The 16718-nt window shown below is 38.6% G+C and overlaps 1 protein-coding gene across 6 annotated transcripts in view; it reads left to right on the forward strand.

The window, feature by feature from the left end:
- The window catches only part of PCBD2 (pterin-4 alpha-carbinolamine dehydratase 2), a 61636-nt gene that overhangs the window by 29847 nt on the left and 15071 nt on the right, over window positions 1–16718 (forward strand). Inside the window, exons 1-2 of one of the 6 annotated variants that reach the window (XM_059698417.1) lie at window positions 848–949; window positions 1464–1521. The exons of 4 other annotated variants lie outside the window; for them this stretch is intronic. The gene's annotated coding sequence lies outside the window, so the exon portion shown is untranslated. Of the gene's footprint in view, window positions 1–847; window positions 950–1463; window positions 1522–16718 lie in introns of those variants that run through there. One more of the 6 variants, XM_059698416.1, reaches the window with a different exon arrangement.

A 16718-nucleotide genomic window follows, 5' to 3' on the forward strand; every position in this document is an offset into this window, starting at 1 on the left:
TATATTTGGAATATACCTAACCATATTTACCATTTAAAGGAAATATATTTAAAGAAAATACTGAATAGTATTGAATTTTGAGAGAAATCACCAACCTGAAACCTTCTAAAGGTGGGTATGTATGAGTTTCTTGTAGCTGTCATTATTCAGTACTACCCTGCCTTGTTAGAAAGTGATACACAGAACGTGGCTGGACAGAATTTGTATCTTTATTACAAGTTTGTGTTAATGTAGTTGTTGATTTTCTTATATTCAGATTTTATTGTTTTTGTTGTTTTTTTGAGATTTTTGAAAATTTTAGAACTTTGTACTCGTAACCTGTTATGCTCATGTAATATGTATGGGACATCTCCTGGGTTATAGGAGCCTCCAGCATTGTTGAAGCAAGTTTTACTGAAATCTGAGGCAGTCAGAAGAAAGAGTGACTCAGAATGCCCCAGTCTGTGCAAATAATCAGAGACGACTAAAATCCTGTGCAGCACCTACCATGTGTGGACACAATCTCCAGGCCTAAAACCGTCAATGTGTCTAAGGAAAGCAACAGATGAAACACATATGAAGGTTCAAAGGTGCTTTCCGAAAGGCTGAGACTGACATTTGTGACTTGGGGTCTGCTCTTAACAATATGTGAAACTGAAAGATAAATCGGACACTTAACTACCTTAAAGTTTTACTGAGCTTGTAAAAACACTTCTGAGGTCCTAAATAGGTCATTGATGCCAGACAGGGCTCTAGATTCTTCCCTAACTACCAGGAAAATCAAAACCCTCACTTTTTAAACAGTCTGATTGCTGGCTAAGGGAGACCCGTCTGTGCTATGAGAATAATCTTCTTTTTCAATCACCAGGGAATACAGCACTTATCTCTGTGCTGGTCATCAAGTCACACAGTGGGAGGAACCCTGCTGTCATTGAGGAAGCCCAGGCTGAAAGAAGAGTAACTGTGCAGGGTAGGAGTGCTAGGTCTGCACATCAAATACACTCTCCCTTCTCATTCTTTCTGTATCACAGGACTATTTGGACACTTTTCTGTTATATAATGCATGGCCCCAGAGAGATTTAATGTCAAGGCAGAACACCTCTTTTGTACAGAAAATTAAGACTAAAAATTATAAGCCGGGGTTTTTTTCTAAGCCAGATAATTTGGGCCAGGTAACTGCTGCAGCCCCTGCCAGTCCCAGCCCTGTTGGTCTCAGGAAGCATGGCTGTCTAGACCAGCAGTCGCCAACCTTTTGGACCTCACAGACCACTAGTGGTCTGCAGACCACCGGTTGGCGACTGCTGCTCCAAAGGTTTCCTTAAACCAGCAGTTGTCAACCTTTCGGACCTCTTGGACCACCAGTGGTCCGCAGACGACCGGTTGGTGACTGCTGGTCTAGACCATGCTTTCAAAGACACCCCCAATTTATTTCTGACCTCATGCCACTCCCTGTATTCACAGCTTGGCTTATTTTTTGTTTTTAGATTTGCAACTGGCCATAAATCTCAGGGTTGCAATGAAGAATGCATCTCAGACACCAGGGTAGGCATGGCCCCCAATTTGCACTGGGTACTTGAGGAAGAGATTAGGCAGGCTAAAGGGTAATGGGACTTTGGCCGCATTATGAAACTCTACCAATATCATAATTTGGAGAAATTAAAGTGAAGATCACTTCAAAGTACAGTTGTCCCTTGTTATTGTAGGGGATTGCTTTCAGGACGCCTACTGGGTACTAAAATGGTGGCTGCTGAAGTTCCTTATATAAAACCAGAGGCCCGGTGCACAGATTCATGCACTCGTGGGGTCCCTCAGCGTAGCCTGCAGGGATTGGGCCAAAACCAGCAGTCCATTGCCACCTGCCGCTCCTGCCTGCCGCTCCTGCCCATCCCGGCCCTGCTGCGCCTGCCACCACCACCACTTGGTAGGCTCGCTGCCGCTCTGCTGTGGTCTGCGGCCAACTGTGAGCCCTGCGTCTGGCACACATTGGTCAGCTGAGTGGTGCTCCCGCTGTGGGAGTGTACTGATCACCAGGGGGCAACTCCTGCATTGAGCACCTGCCCCCTGGTGGTCAGTGCGCATCATTGCAACTAGTCGACCAGTCGTTCGGTCGCTTAAGCTTTTATATATATAGATGGCCTATGAACAAGATGTGAGGTGAACAATACTCAAATGAGTGCTGGAGAGAGATGGAGGATCTGTGAAATGTCAGGAGGCTATAGCAGAGTACGCCTATACATCATTCATGTGGGTTCAGGGTAGTGCTTGGTGAGTGCAAATTCAAATGTTGCCTTTTGAAACTTTCTGATTTATTTTACTTTATTTTATTTCTTAAATATATTTTTATTGATTTCAGAGAGGAAGGGAGAGGGAGAGATAGAAACATTAATGATGAGAGAGAATCATTGATTGGCTGCCTCCTACATGCCCCCCACTGGATTGAGCCTGAAATCCAGGCATGTGCCCTCACTGGGAACTGAACCATGACCTCCTGGTTCATAGGTCGATGCTCAATCACTGAGCCACACCAGCTGGGCATGAAGTTGTTTTTATTTTTTAAATTATTAAATGTATTGGGGTGACAGTAATTAATAAGATTATATAGGTTTCAAGTGTATAATTCTATAATGCATCATCTGTATATTGCATTGTGTGTTCACTACCCAAAGTTAAATCCCCTTCCAGTCACCATTGACTCCTTTTACCCTCTTCTACTTTCTCCTACCCCTCTTTTTCTCTGGTAACCTCCATACTGTTGTCTTGTGTCTATGAGGTGGTTTTTTTTTTGGTGTGTGTGTGTTTTGTTATTGTTAATCCTCACTTGAGAATATTTTTCCATTGATCTTTAGAGACACTAGAAGGGAGAGAAGATGTGGGAGGCAGGGAAGAAGTGGGGTGGAGAGAGAGTGAGAGAAAGAGAGATCAATGTGAGAGAGACATATCGATTGGTTGCCTCCTGCACGTGCCCTGACTAGAGCCAGGGGTCAAACTAGCAACCCAGGTACATGCCCTTGACCCAGAATCGAACCCACAACTCTTTGGTGCTCAGGCCGATGCTCTTGCCACTGAGAAACACTGATAAGGACATGTCTATGAGTTTTAATTTGTCGATTTCTGTTTAATATTCCACATATGAGTGAAATCATATGGTTCTTATCTTTTTCCATCTGACTTATTTTGTTTAACATATCAAGATTCATCCATGTTGTCACAAATGGCAGAATTTTTTTTAATGGCTGAGTAGGATTCCATTTTCTTTATGCAATCATCTATCTATCAACACTTCGGTTGTTTCCATGTTTTGGCCACTGTGAATAATGCTGCAGGGAACATACGTCTTTATGAATAAATGTTTTGAGATTTTTTGAGAAGAGGGATTGCTTGGTTATATGGTATTTCTATTTTTAATTTTTGGAGGTAGCTCCATACTGTTTAGTACAGTGGCTGTACCGATTCATGTTCCCACCAGCAGTGAATGAGGTAGCTCATTCTGGCTCCTTGACGTGTTCTCATGGTCCTTCATTGGTCCTCTCCTGGTCAAATGGAGTAGGTGAGTGTGACAGTGGGGTGGCATGCCCACAGTCGCACGTGTGGCTGGGAGGAGTATTTGAGGGTAAGAACTTGGGTCTCAGAGAAGTCTGCTCTGGGGATCTTTCCACAGGGCATGCTGCCTGCACGTGGGATAATTTTATGGCAGTGTCCCTGTTGTTTCAAGTTTGGTGGATGGAGTTTCTAACAGGCTAATTGTTATGGTTTTGTCACAGCAGATTGTTAATACCTGAACTAATTGGTTGCTTTAATAGGTACTGAGTTAAAGAGGATTTTATCATGTTGTCTAATGTTTTCACTGGACATTTAAAAAAGAATTTTAAAAAGTCTTATCATTTATTTCATACACCCCCAATTATACTGTTGTTCTCCTAATTTTGTCCCTGAAACTCGGCAATGTGTATTGGTAGAGAATTCAAAGAATGTTTGTTTAGAAGGCCTGATTTAAAAAGATATATTTGGATCCATGGGTTATGCATATATGCTTATAAGTTTTTTGTTAATCTCTTCCTACCCCCCTCCCTTCTTCCCTCTAAGCTTTGTCAGTCTGTTCCATGCTTCTGAAAGAGGAGGGCGGTGCAGGATGGAAGGAATCAATGGGGAAAAGGGAGCATCTGTAATATTTTCAGCAATAAAGATAAAGAAAATATTTTATTAAAATGTCATGGGAAAATTTTTAAAAAGGTATGTTTGGTATACATGTCTCCTCTATATGATTAAACTATTTACATGAAATAAATTCTAAAAGAGAAAATTACCCATTCTGTGTGAGATTGTGCAGTTTCTAAAAATAAGTAAAGAAGACCAGGAGTCTCACGGAAAATGAGTAGGATGTTTCCATGTTATAAGAAAGGTTCAGGATACACAATAAATAAATATCATGACAATGGAAAAAAGGACACAGGGAAAAAATAAAAACAAAATATATAGTAGTTTTTTTTCTAAACCTCTATAATGCTTTATATTTCTCTTGAAATCAAATTTTTGAAATTAAAATGACAGGAAACTTATTTTTGCTATAATTAACATTTAGGTAAATAAATAGAAAAAGTGTATTCTGACATCAGGGATTGGTCCTGAATTTACACATGGGGACTTGGGAGTTGGACATACTTGTATTCGAATTCCAGCCTCACTTTTTATGAGGTGTGTGACTCTGGGCACGTGACTTACCCTGCCAGAGCATCAGTTCTCTCCTCTGTGAAACAGGCACAATCAACCTGCTCCCGGGGTGGTGCGAGTGCCTGCCCTGGACTTGTGATTTTACAAATGCCCATCATGTTTTCTCTTTTCTCCTTTGTCCACACAACGAGAACAGTGAGAATCAGTGTATCTCAGGCCTTAGATACACTATGATCCATAGTCATCAAGAATCAATTATGTTTCTACTTGATCAGAAAAGAGTCTATTCAGGTGTCTTCATGTAAATGATAATTTATGGTTAATGCTGAAATAATCAGAGATATTTGGTTCCTTGTGCTTACTAGATCCTACTGCAGCTATTATTAGCTAACATTGTCTTTCCTTGAACGTTACTGTGTGTGTGCGGGCACTGTGCTGTGCGATTGTTACACATCACCTCCTTGTACCAGATGGGGCTCTCAGCCGGGCCAAGTCATGGAACTTGCTCAAGGTCTGCGTGTAGACCTTGGATTCCTAACTAGATAGTCTTTCCATCTCATTGCACTGCTTCTGGTACAGTAGGTGTGTTTTTTAAAATGTTCTAGTTCTCTGTAAATCAAGTAAAAATTTAAATGTTAACCACAGTTTAGCCATTGCCCTGTTGATGGACATTTAGATTCTTTAAGATGTTCATTATTACATCAGTTCTATAATAAGCATCCTTGGGTCTCCTTGAGTACAGGTGTGAGAGTTTCCTTAGGGTATAGATCCAAAGATTGGATTGTGGGATAACCCTCTGGTATACAGATTAATAAGAAATGAAGGTTCAGGATTATGAGAAGGTCAGAGATTCAGGACAGTCACATTTTGTAACCCAGTTATGACAAGGCTCATTGTCATCAGAGAATCCTTACCCATGCATGAGGCCAGTGTAACGCAAGGTGACTAAGGCCTCGTGAATTCAGAGCAACATGAGCTGATTTTTCAGTGGTTCTAGACTAGGCGTGGGCAAACTTTTTGACTCGAGGGCCACAATGGGTTCTTAAACTGGACCGGAGGGCCGGAACAAAAGCATGGATGGAGTGTTTGTGTGAACTAATATAAATTCAAAGTAAACATCATTACATAAAAGGGTACGGTCTCTTTTTTTTTTAGTCTTATTCATTTCAAACGGGCTGGATCCGGCCCGCGGGCCGTAGTTTGCCCATGGCTGTTCTAGACATTTGGGAAGATGCACATATAGTACAAAGATCATGGAAACAGTAGGGCCTCAGTCCAGATTGTAGGGGCTTTAGGGCAAAAAAGACCCTTTTATACACTTTTTACCAAAATTCACTGTTTTTAAAAAATATATATATTTATTGATTTCAGAGAGGAAAGGGGAGGGAGAGAAAGATAGAAACATCAACGATGAGAGAGAATCACTGATTGGCTGCCTCCTGCGCACCCCCTACTGGGGATCAAGCCCAAAACGTGGTATGTGCCCTTGACCAGAATCAAACCAGGGACCCTTCAGTCCGCAGGCCAGTGCTTTAGCCACTGAGCCAAACTGGCTAGGACCCAAAATTCACTGTTGATAGCACTAACTTGGAACGTCACCAGCAATACTTCAGATTTGTAATCTAGTGCCTTAAAATGTTAAAATTGTGTATAGTATTATGTTAAAACCCAAGTTACTGAATGTCTGTTGTCTGAAAAAAATATTTCAAAATGATATTTCCCCTTTAATTTCCCAAATGAAAAGGCTCCACGTTGTGACAGAAATGTAATACTTGCTATCTCCCTTCCTGAACTGATAGATACCTGGGAGACTGAAAATGGTGCTGGTCAAGTTGGCTTAGGTTTTGCACATTCTGAGGCTAGGTGACTTGAATTAGGATGTTGCAGTGGGGACTTCAGTGGAGCTGGAGGTGGGATGCAAATGCCTTGTATCTGCTAGTCCTGTCTCTTTTCATTGTATTTGAGTAATCTCATTGCTTTCAATGGAGGAATCCTGTTTCACACTGGTCTTTATGGGCAAAGATAATTACATATATTTGTCTGGGTAAGCAGATCGATAAACTTGTAATAAAGTGTATCAGACCATTTCTTTGGCAGGACTGACCAGAAGAACTTGGTGAAGCAGAGCGGTTTCCAATGGAGCATGAAGAGCTTTGAAAATTCTCCGTAATAGCAGAAACAGTATTTGAAACCACCCTTAAACAATTGTTTGTTTTTCTCTTGCCCAACCAAGTTTATAGAAATTTGGTCAGACAGGCATTTTGTTGTGATTTAAAATATTTTCAGTGAATTGTTATCTGCCGAATGCACATGTGTTTCTGCACTTTTTCTTTCACAATTGAAACTTTAAACCCTCCCCTTAAGTCTCCCTAAAAACCTCCTTGGCCAGTAAGGTTTGCATATATGAGGAGGGAGAAGGGATTTGGACCCTGGAGAAACCTCGCAGTTTGAAATGTGCCTATGCAGTTGTGTCCCAGAAATGACCATGGTTAGTGCCATATGGACTCTTTGTCTTTCTCTTCTACCAGAATTCCTTTCCCCCAAAGACGTTGGTTAATTTGGGCGTCTCAGCTTGGTTAATCAGATCGTGAGTGCCTGTGACCACGGCAAGAGGCATGATTGAAGCATTTATAAAAATTTGGCTCATAGTAAGCCCCATAATTTGTTTTAAAGAATTACCATTTCAGTGACATTTTAAAATATCTCCAAAAGATTGTGGTTTATAACACCACACCTGGTCCAGATTGTGCTGGATGAATCCATATTTGCTTCATTGTAAATGATTTTGAGGGTGGAATTCTTGGATTGTTTTCTGTCTTGTAAGCCCTTGACATTGTACTGGTACCTGTGTGCACACAAACCTCCTGACATGGGAAAGGCCAGCTCAGCCTCCCACTGAAATGCAGGTTGGCTGCATTTATTCTGCATGTTCCTAGAATGAGGAAATGATATGACAATAAACAGAAATGCCCTTGCTGAAGAGAGAAGGGAAGCTGGTGTTTATCTGGTCAGGTGGTTTAGATTAGCCGTGATGCGGCTCTGTATTATGTTACTTTAAATCATTGTGTCCCAACAGGACATAAATTACGAAGATTGTTACAGTATGTTTCATCCTATGTAAGATCAACAAATTGGAATAATTTTTTTATAGGAAAATCACAGTGCTTTTGGCAAGGCTATTGAAGCCTTTAATTTGACTTGAGTATTTCTCAGATATTATTGCCTAATAGATAAAGTATGATTTGCATAGGGTATGAAATAATAAACTTTTAAAAACAAAGGGGAAGAATTTCTCTTTAGTAACTGCATCAAATGGCCTCGCACTCCCACTCCATCAATACCTGTGTTCTTTCTTTGTCTCATTGTTGTAGAGCCAGTTGTGTGTGTTCTCCTGATGGGATCGTGAAGGGGTTGTGCAGGTCGTGGTGCGGAGATGGAGCTTTGCTGTGTGCTGCCTGCCCTCACCTGCACAGAGAAGGCGACTGCTCTGTGGGGGGAACTGAATGGGAGGAGAAAAACAAATGATCCCATTTATGGCCATTCAGGAAAACCATTTGTTTTTCTCTCAGGATTTTGTAAATTATTTTAAAAAAGCACAAAACTCCAAACCCCCAATACCTTACCTGATCAACAGCTCAAGATAAGGTAATTTATATTGGACTATTATGAAAAGAATTGACTTAAGTAAGCATTTATTCTTTTAAATGTTTCCTCTATTCATTATGATTTTCTGAGTTATTGGCCTTATTTGTGAATTTTTAACACAGAGACTTATTCATTTGTATACAGGATGCAACTAAGTTCATTTGGCCACACAGAGTAAATTTTCTAGATTAAAACAAGGGCATAAAATTACTTTGTGTAAGATTTAGGCAAATTGGAACCCCGAGTGTTCCACAGTAGCACGTTTTCTGTACAGAGCACCCTGCATGTTTTTATGAGACCTTCTCATACTCACAATGAAGTTAAGAACCTCCAATTTCCAGAGACTAGGAGTGATGAGAGAGGTTTAGGATTTGCTCAAGGTCATAGAATGAGACAGAGATGGGAGTAGAACTTTTCTGGTGGGTGATGATACCACCCACTAGTCTTTGTGCGTCTTTTGATACCAAGCAGGGGAAGTGCTAAGCTTATTTTATTCTAAAAGCCTCAAGCCCTGAGAGTTTTCTCTTTTTTTTCTTTAATAATAATGTTTAAAACACAAAAACAAAAAAGTACCTTGTTTCAATCTGTAAGGGTGGTAATAGATCTTTCCTTAAACCTCATCATAGCAGGTTGGGGACAAATTCTGAATATATTATGGTTTGCTTCAGCTCAGTGTCTGAAGACTGACAGGTTCAGGGGCCTTTCCAAGTTCACAACCTGGATGTGCACTTTGAAACAAGTAAATACAGATGCCGATGAGATGGTCTCTTTCCTCACCGGGCTTCTTCTGAATTGGCACCATTTTCTGAGAAGTGGGTCTGGCAGGCTGTTTTCTCCTAGAGACGCATTGCAACTATCACTGGAGGTCCTCTGATCGGGCTCGAATATTAGAGTGATGTATTTTTCTTACAGGAAATATCAGCAGTGTTGCCAAAACTGTACTTAAAAACTCTTAAAAGTAGAACTGATTCCATTTTAAAAATAAGTAAGAGAAAGGATAAGTATGAATTTGTTGATATTGTGCAGACCTTTTTATACCATCATATATTTTGTGCAGAAGGATGAGACTGTTTTAAAAAATGTACACTGCTTGTAGAAGGTGTATTTACTCTACCATCGAGCCAAATTAGGTATTGGCTTGTTTCTTTAAAATATTTTTGACTGCCCCCCAGCTCCCCTGAGCCCTCGTTTCTGCCCCGAGCCTTCATTCTCTCCCTCTACCCTTTTGGTTATTGTTGCTGGGGTTTGACTTTCAGTTTAATTTAATGTGTCCCAATTTGAATAGAAGCCTTTTTGCCTTTTCTTTCTTTCTCTTTTTAAAATTAGGTGCATATAGATATTTTTATTATGATAATAAGGCAAGACAGTTTCATATCAGATATAAACTGGAATTATATAGTGTAAGTAGTAGTTGCATCTCTTAAAAGGAGCCAGTTGATTATAAAGAAGAAAAGGTAAGGAGTAGATGGCCATTTTGCATACCAGTTTTTAAAAATGTATTTGTCCATATACTCCATATGTCTTAATGGTTTGGATACATGAAGTTGAAACATAAAGATATTTTTCTCTATATAAGTTGAAATTTTATAATGATAAAACCAAGCAGTATAAATTCTAATTCATAAAAGGTTGTTAAAACAAAACAAAGGATTTTGCAATACCTCTCACCTCATCAGACTCCTGAAAGGCAACAACTATGGATTATCAAACGATCGGGAATGAAAACCTCCAGCAGTGCTTTTCTGAAGCAACTGATAGGCATGAGTGAATAGTCTTAATGAACAGTGAGGCCTCGGGAGTTATTTAGATGTTAGGGAACTCTGGGTAAATGATTTCTCTTGACATGATTTTGAAACCAGTGTTTAGGTCTGTTTTAGGGGAAAGGATGGATAGAAAACTGGGAAATGTGCTGATCAAGAGAGCAAAACTGGATTGTGAGAAATTCTAAAAGGAGCTAATCAGACTGAGCTGTTGGTTTGCTCATAGTAGCTGATGATGATGATATGGGGAACTGAAATTTAAACTTATGGGCAGAGGAGTTTGGAAATGGGTAGTGTCTTCCCAGGGAAAAGGTATTCTCATCTTGGCCAGAATGCCTTTTTGGCACCCATCAGCTGTGCGAAATCTGTCTCGAGAACTTTCACTGAAATGAAACAGAAACAAAGAGTTCTTAGGTAAAGTTGTGTGTAGAGGTGTTTATGTTGGTTAAGCTGCTGCCTGGAGAAGAGTAGACCTCTCTCAAAGGGTAGTCTTCCCAGCCTAGGAATTCAGGAGGAATTTACTAATGTAATTAGAAATCCTAAATCTGCAAAGGAAAACTGCTTTGCACCTTGCCTTTTCATTTAACAGCATATCTTGAAGGTGCTCCGTGTAATTAGCTAAAAGAGCTGCCTTATTTTCCCAAATGGCTTTTTAGGGTAATTTCTAGAAATGTTGACTTAAGAACTTTTTTAAAAAGGCTCTAAAATGTTACAGGTCTGTGAGTATAGCTTTTGAAGGTCATGTTTAGAGATGAGCATGCTCTCATAGGTGGTGTACTTAGCAGTAGCTGAAGCACTAATTCAGCTGAGGGCACAGTAGAGCAGGCTGCTCTCTCAGGAGCCTGTGGACATTGTCTCAAGTGCCTGGGGAAGCCAGTTTTAATTCAGAGTTGGATATTCTTGGCCTGAGTTATTGGAAATGTTGAGTTCTGTAATGGATTGAATAGAAGGCCGGTAGACCAGTGGCTCAGGATCAGTGGGGTCGTGTCTGCCCCGCACATACTGGACTGCCTAAGTAAAGGTCATCAAGTGAGGCCTTTAGTCTGGCTTCTCAGGGAGACATGTCACCTGCTTGGCTAAGATGCTCACTTGACAGATTGCCAGTTCCACCAGAAATCTTCTATGTGGACACCCACTTAGAGAAATAGTTTTAAATATGTTTCTGGGTTTCTCAGCCCTGCAAAGGTGAATTTTTTTGGCCTTTCAGTTGTTCTTGTACTAGGTTTGCAAAGGAATTTTCCTCTCCAGGTTATAGACACTGTGTGTGTGTGTGTGTGTGTGTGTGTGTGTGTGTTAAAGTGTTAGTGATGATAATAAATCACTAGCATTGACTGAGTGCCTACTAGAAGGACAGGCATCCTGTAAAATATGTTACATGAATTAGCCCCTTTTTACATCTGAGGAAACTGAGGCTCATTTAAAAGGTTAATTCCTCTGTGAGGTCACATAGCTAGTGAATAGCAGAGCTAGGATATGAGCCTACATCTTTGACTCTGAAGTCTTTGCAGTTGACTGTAGTGTTCAAAATAAGGGTAATAGTTTAGAGGAAAAAAGCATGGATCAAAAGCATCTTTGGTTAGGCCTGTTCTTCACAATTCTCATGTTGCTAGTTGAGAATATTCTGTTGCCCACAAATTAAGATCTGATGTTCTATTTGCAGTGGCTAGAACAGTTAACAATGTTTTCCATGAAAAAGTCATGCTGAGACACGTAATCATATTCTGGGGCAAAGAAGGCCTTTCCTTGGTGGACCAAGCACTGTTTATGTGATTGATCAGTCACCAACACCCAGGGAAGGTCCTGTCCTATGACATGTGCGTGCTTGGCAATGATCTTGCCATGCATTTTGCTTAATAATTTTCATTATTTTTAATTAAAGTTGAAGAAGTGCAGACTCTAGCTGAAATTAAGGTAGGTTGTGTTGCCGGAATCTGGTAATTACTTTAATTGATCACAAGATAGTTTCCTTGATCACCAATTAGACTAAATTGCCGATCATGTTTCAAGACGTGAAGAAATGCCCAAACTGATTTATGTAATAGTGTTTTCATTTCTAATCAGACATAAATATCATTTCCTTCCATGGCAATTGTGTTTTATAAAAGAAGGGTTATGGGCCTACAAACATAAAGGTGATTCGTAAACAATAGAGTTCTAATTCATTGAATTAGTAAAGGAAGTATTTAGAAGCTTAATGGAGATTGTACTGGGGAAATTACTTTGGAGTCGCTGGTGCTCATTTTCTTAGTGGGAGATATGTTCTTTTTTAGTGCATAATTAAAATAGTCTACAATCAAAATATAAAAGGCAGCTGATTTAAAGAACATTTCAAAGAGAACTGCTCTGAGTAATGAAAGATTTGTATTGTAAATATGTGCTAGAAGTTAAGTCTTAGAACTTTAATAAATTATACATGTTATTTGGCTGAAGCTGCATTTTAAACTCAGGGTGCTGTTAAACATTTCACAGATTGATACAGGATTTTTGTTTTGGTTTTGTGCATCTGATAGTCTTTCATATTTTCATGGAATAAAATGAAACAAAAGGAACTTTAAGAAAAATTAAAGTTCCCAAAGAATACTTGATTTGGGGTTCATGGAAAAATCTTTTAATTGCTGATGGTTTGGAGATTTCCAAATGACAAACTTCATTGGCCCAATTTACTGTGATTGTAATGCTTACATTCCTTAAAATGGCAGAGTGACTTAAAAAGTCATACTTCATCATGCATTCATTGACTTGTTCATAAAATGTTTGTAATTTGCAATAGAGGAAAGACTGAAACTATTATCAGCCATTATATGTTATTTGTTGGCCATATGTTTGTTTGAAATGGCCGTGGCTCAACAGAACATGGCTCATAGACAAACTATGCTGTAAATTGGCACTAAAAACCCACCTAAACAGGTAGGCATATGTTAAGAAGTTAACATGAGCCAAAATATTTTAATATGAACCAGGTTACATATAGGATCCCAGCTGCTTTAACAGTGAGATCTTCATTTGCATGGCTTCTTCATTTTATCCCCAAACTAATTTTTAAACATAGATCATGTGTATATGTGGTACAAAATTCAAAAGGTACCAAAAAGTATAGAAGTCTCTTCCTGTTCCTGATTCTCAATCACCCAGTTCCCTCCTCCATGCCCCCCATTATTTACATTATAACTAGCTCCAGAGATGTTAATGCATATATTTTATTCTTTCATTTTTATATAATTCATAAACTATTTTTACACCTTTTTTTCATTTAGTAACTTATCTAGGAGGTATCCATGCTAGAGGATAAATAGTTTCTTGATTCTTTGTAATGACTGTGTAGTACTCCAGTGTATAAATGTACCATAATATGTGTAATCAGGCCCCTGTTGAGGGACATTTGGCTCTCTCAAGACCATGGCTGTAACCACCTGTGCTGTAGGGACCATTCTTTAATTTATGTTTGCGTATGTCTGCAGACAGATTCCTAGAAGTTGACTTGTTTGGTCGAAAGGCATGGGCATTTTTTACCTAAGGGCATGGGTATTTAAAATTTTGATATTGTCATATTCTCTTCTGTAGTGATTATTATCAGTTTATATTCACCAGCAATGCACGAGAGTGCCTCTTCTCTTCTATCTTCACCAACAGAATATTATCGAAATCTTTGATCTTTACCAAACAGGTTTAACTTAGTTCCCCCCTCAGCTTTATTGAGATATAATGGACATAAAGCGTAGTTTAAATTTATGCTTCCTTTATCATGTATGAAATTGAGCAGTTTTTATGTTTAAAAGCAATTCTTTTCTGTTATGTCTATTATGTCCTTTGTCCATTTAAAAAAATCAAGTGGTTGGTCTTTTTCTTATTAATTTGTAGGAGCACTTTATATGTTAAGGAAATAAGTACCGCAGATACAATTTGTTGTGTGTCTTTTAATTTGTTTGTTGTTTGGTTTTTATTCCCATACAGGAAAAAAATTTTAATGTAAGATTTGTCTATGTTTTAGTAGTGGTTTAAAGTTTTCTTTAAACCACTTTGGAACTTATACATTTCTTATTAAGTTTACTCCTAGATAAACTTTGGTTCCATTGTAAATGGGTTGTTTTCTTCCAATATTTTTTCTAATTAGTTAATTATATAAAACTTCTGTTGACTTATTTTCACTTCTTTGTTTTATTCTTGACTTTAATGTGAATTCTAGTGTTTTCTTATTAAGAATGATATTAAGAATATATTCTAATCATTTAAAAAGGGGTTCATATATTCTTATTTCATTAAGAATTTTAATATAGGGCTTGGCTGGGTTGGTTAGAGTGTTGTCCTGATATACCAAGGTTGTGGGTTCAATTTCTGGTCAGGTCACATACAAGAAGAAACCAATGATGCATAAATAACTGGAACAACAAAGTGATGTTTCTCTCTCCCCCCACCCCCCACCCCCACTTCTCTCTCTCTAAAACAAAAATTTTTTTAAAAGAATTTTAATATATAATAAATATTGAATTTATTAAGTATCTTTTCAGAAGTCATATGAATTTTTGATTAATATGATAAATTATGTCAATATATTACCTAATATTGAACCATCCTTGCATTCTCAGAATAAATCCTATTTGTTCATGGTGTTTTGTTCTTTCAGTGTTTTGCTAGGTTTTGTTTATTAAGATTTTAATAAATATGAGATCAATCTACATTTTCATTATTATATGCTATCTCTGTGGGAACTTGGAGACAGTGTTATGATAGTGTATAAAAATAACTTGGAAATGTTCTTTTTCTATGCTCTGGAACAGTTTAGTATTAGAAGTTAAGGTTTTTTAGAATTCCTCTGTGAAATGATTGGGAACTAACTTTTTGGTGTTACTCTTAGACACATTTCTCTTTTATAGTTGTTTAATTGTTTAGATATTGTTCTCTTCTGGGGTCAGTTTTGATAATTTTTATTTCTCAGAGAACTATTTTACCTATGTTATAAAATTTGAGTTAACTTTGTATTTGCCTAAAAACTTTTTGTATGTTTTAAAATCTCTTTTATCTGTAGTTACTTCCCTGTTGTCATTTCCTCTTTTGTTTACCTGTGCTCTCATTGTCTTTGTTTTTGATGGAGTAACCTATTTTCTATTGTATAATTTTTTCAGATACAGCATTTTGATTTATTAGTTTTATTGTTTTTCTCATTTCTAATTCATTTATATCTACTTTTCTTTTTATTTATATTCTTTCCTGTTCCCCTTAAATTTATTTTGTTGTTATTTTTTTACCTTCTTGATTGGGTGCTTAGTATATTTATTTATATATTTAAAAAAGTATGTTTTTATTGATTTTAGAGAGAGAGGAAGGGAGAGGGAGAGGGAGATAGAAACATCAATGATGAGTGAGAATCATCAATCAGCCATCTCCTGCCCACCACCCACTGGGAACTGAGGCCTAGCCAGAAACCCAGGCATGTCCTCTGACCAGGAATTGAACCAATGACCTCTTGATTCATGGGTAGACATTCAACCACTGACTTATACTGGCAGGGCAATATATTTATTTTTATTCAATTGTGTTCATTAAGGTATTTAAGTACTTAAAATATTTACTCTGATTATTGCTTTAGATGTATCCCTATATGTAGTACTTATTACATTCATTTTTATTTTAGTTTTAATGTCTTCTTTGACTTAAGATTTTTGTTTTTTTTTGACTCAAGATTTTTAAAAGAAGGATTTAAAAAAATTTCCATGTAATACTTTTTGTAACTTTTGGGTTGTAGTTTGTTTGTTTGTTCATCCTCACCTGAGGATATATTTTTCATTAATTTTAGAGAGAGAGGAAGGGGGAGGGAGGGAGGGGGGGAGAGAGAGAGAGAGAGAGAGAGAGAGAGAGAGAGAGAGAGAAAGAGAAAGAAGCATCGATCAGTTGCCTACTGTACATGCCCTGAGGAAGGGGGGGGAGAGAGAGAGAGAAAAAGAGAGAGAGAGAGGGAGAGAAAAGAAAGAGAAAGAGACATCGATCAGTTGCCTCCTATACATGCCCTGACTGGGGATTAAACCTGCAACCTGGGTATGTGTCCTGACCATGAATTGGACCTATGATCTTTTGGTGCAGGGGATGATGCTCTAACCCAGTGGTCGGCAAACCGTGGCTTGCGAGCCACATGCAGCTCTTTGGCCCCTTGAGTGTGGCTCTTCCAAAAAATACCACGTGCAGGCGCGCATGTACAGTGCGATTGAAACTTTGTGGCCCATGTGCAGAAGTCGGTTTTCGGCCTGGGAGAGTCTATTTTGAAGAAGTGGCATTGGGTGAAGTGGGGGGTGTCGGTCGGTCGGGTGACGGGAGACATGGCGCAGGCGGGCCATGGGATACGCAGCGCGGGGAGGTACATTGTTTTGAGGTACATTCGCTGAGGTCGACCCCTTCCAACTCTCCTATCCACACTCGTCTATCTGAAACAAGTATACAAGACAAGTGTGGATGGGAGAGTTGGAAGGGGTCTACCTCAGCGAACATACCTCAATCAGATTGAGGAAGTTTTTAGCAAAGGCCAGCTTAGGAGTACCCTAATTAAGTTAATAACAATATACCTACCTATATAGTTAAATTTTAAAAATTTGGCTCTCAAAAGAAATTTCAATCGTTGTACTGTTGATATTTGGCTCTGTTGACTAATGAGTTTGCCGACCACTGCTCTAACCAACT

Source organism: Myotis daubentonii, chromosome 5 (genome assembly GCF_963259705.1).
Source record: "Myotis daubentonii chromosome 5, mMyoDau2.1, whole genome shotgun sequence".
Lineage (NCBI taxonomy): Eukaryota > Metazoa > Chordata > Mammalia > Chiroptera > Vespertilionidae > Myotis > Myotis daubentonii.